Consider the following 3161-nt stretch of genomic DNA (forward strand, 5'->3'; position numbering starts at 1 on the left):
GGACCAATACCTGGACGGCCGGGAGGACCAATACCTGGATGGCCGGGAGGACCAATACCTGGACGGCCGGGAGGACCAATACCTGGACGGCCGGGAGGACCAATGCATCTGCCTTGGAAGAACAGCGAGAAGGCTTCTAGAAGTGTGGATAGTGAGACTTCATCACCCATACGTTGGACAAGATAGCACGAGGAACCAGTCATGGGAGAAGGATTTCATGCTTGCTCAAGTAGAGCATCAGGGAAAAGGGAAGACCCTCAATCCTGGCTGCAACCGTGGCTCAAGGCTAACAAGTGTGATGAGGATGACCCAGGATGAGGTAGCCTGTCATTCTATTGGACATGGTGCCACCGTCAGTCCTAACTGACGGTGTGCTGCCTGCCAACAGCAGCAATCTGTAGTGAGCCCAAGATGGTAAATAGTACAATCCAAGTGCAGAGGGAGGCATGGCGTCTGGTTTGTAGTGGAATCCCCAAATCCATTTGCAGGGTCCCTGTGTGGATTGAGTCTCCAGTGAATTCCCACTGGCCAGAGTCTAAGGATGTGACCAGCCTTAGGAGCAGACAGAGAGCACTGTACAGTGGGTTTTAGCAGCTGTAGTTAGGCTGGAATATAACACCTGTCATAGGATATCCCTTTTAACCCATTTTGGAATTATCCTAATTTTAAAAAATACTCTCTGCTCTACATTCTATTGAGGCTTTTCTCTGTTGTATTTAGTCATTGTTGCTGGGTCTTTTCTGGCTTTTTAAAAAATCTTGTATATTTTTTTGTATAGAGAAGCCAGGGTGGGTGGATCTCTGAAGACTGCAACAGGATTAATAATTACCTCAGAGTGCAAACTCTTGTTTTCAAAAAAATTAAAATCGACTTTAGTAATACAAATAAAACCAAATCTGTCCCTGCTCAATTTTACTAACATGCTTTAGGGGGAAAAAAAGTTTTATTGAGATATAATTAGCATATCATATACTTCAATAGTTCAATCACATTAAACAGGGTTGGTCAATCGTCGCCATCATCAACTTCAGAGCATTTCTTCCTTCTTGTTCCCATTTGTGTTGATGCCCCAGTCCCCCCTCCTCCCCTGGAGTGCCCTTAGGTAAGTCTTCATCCTGTGGCTGACCTATAGGGTCTCTGGTTCACCACTGGCTGGATGTCAGTGACTTCGTTTGTGCTGTTGTTGTAAAACTGTTAGTAACACTGAAACACGATTTGCCTGCTTCAGATAGTTCCCACTTTTTTTACCCACTGAAAATTTAAAGGGGACATTGGAGAACTTGTCTAATAAACAGTAGCATTTGTCTTTCCTGCTCATTTTGACTGTGTTAACTCATGAGGGCTTTATTCCTTAGTAACACACTAAACTTTAAAAAGTAGAAAGTATATTTATTCTCAAATATTTCTCAGAGATAGTAAATAGTAGACTGAAAATAAAATTTAAGTGTAAAGAGGTGTAGGCACAAAAGAATGAATCTGACATATGTTGGGGACCCTATAAAAATGCAATGGGTTTGCAGAAGTCCATTTATAATTAAACACATCATAACTCAACAGGGGATTTCAGAAATTCTTCAGGGAAATCTGTCAAAAGAGGGCCTACTAACACAGTTCTTCCACCCTTACAATAAGCTATTATGTTTCACGCATTTGAACATTCCTCTTTTTTTTTTTCTTTTCTGTCTAAGGCCTGGGGTTCTGAACTCCAGCTGACAATGCACAGAAACTCGGGGATCAATGTGTTTCTAAAGGATTATATTGCTGCCAATCCTTCCCAGACTGTTTATTTATTGTGAGAAACTTAACTCCTTCAAGCTTTTCAGTCATTCACCTCTTTGTCCATGACCAGATGAAGTGGTCTCTTGTTTCCAACAAGGGCCTGTTTGATGAGCGCATCATCAAAGCCACTGGAAGCACACAGAGCAAGGGGGCAGGTCACACTGTGTAAAATGGCCTTCAGCTTGACTGCCATGGCACAGGCACCACTGCGTCACAGGGTTGGCAAAGCCAGTGCCACCGAGCGATATTGAACCGTGGGGACAGATCATTGCCCTCGATGGGAGAAGTCACTTCAGACACAAACACAATCCATGACTCTACTCATGGGACATATTTTATTTTGATTATTGATAGCAGCCAACCATAAACAGGATTCTCAAGCCTTCCTGAAAAGGTAACTGACAATATGAGGAAAGAATAGGTGGTGGTGGGGGGCTGGGGTGGGGGGGGCGGACGCGGGGGGTCGAAATTCAGCAGACAGTGATAAAGAGCGACTCATCTCCCAGAGAGAATGGCATATTGTATTTAGAAATTGTTCTCCTTGTTTTTTTTCCTTTTGTTTTCCTTGCATTTGTTTCAGCGAATCTAGGAATTTTAGTCACAAACCTATTCCTTTTTTTTTTTCAAGTTAATAAATTGTGCCTGTTTTTCATTCAGCAAAAGTTGGATGCTAACTCTCTAAGAAGAAGAGCAAGAGGAACCTTCCTGGAATATCTCTCACTAGTATAAGAAAATAGTCACTCCAATTAAGCACTTCCTCTAAATTCCACATGCAAAAAATCTCTTCCATTCTTTCTCACACTGTATTCTAATTTTATGTAAACGTTTACCTCCCTCATGCACCTATAAGTTTAGTCATTAATGCGTCATGGGCATTTAGGGTATTTCTCTCATCTGTTGTTCACAGTCTTTTTTTTTTTTTTGTAGGGGGTAGACCTAGTATTTGGAAATCATTAACAAGGAACAGTAAAATGTGTCTACAATGAAAACTAACTTCCCCCACCACCAATCCAGAATGAGTGTAATTTTATCAGAAGTCACCACCACTGATATTTTTGTTTCTTTCAGGAATTTTTCTGAGCATATACAAATATTTGTGGCATGGGGGCCTGTTTTAAAGCCTACTGTAAGCATTGTCTATTTTACTTCAATGACATTTTCGTTAACTTTTTAATACGAACTTAAGGGTTGATCCATTCCTTCTGAATAAAGACATGACATTCTTCTTTATGGATATGTCCTATTTGGCTTCTTATGAATGAGTGGCTTTCAATAGTTTTTGTTACAAACAAGGCCTCCATAAACCTTCTTTGAGCACACAGTTGAGTGCTCCTTTTGGCTAAATTTCTACGACAGATTTCCTAGGTTAAAGAGAATATGGG

The sequence above is a fragment of the Echinops telfairi genome, unplaced genomic scaffold (assembly GCF_000313985.2).
Source record: "Echinops telfairi isolate 266 unplaced genomic scaffold, ASM31398v2 ScPeMD7_7469;HRSCAF=8507_1, whole genome shotgun sequence".
Lineage (NCBI taxonomy): Eukaryota > Metazoa > Chordata > Mammalia > Afrosoricida > Tenrecidae > Echinops > Echinops telfairi.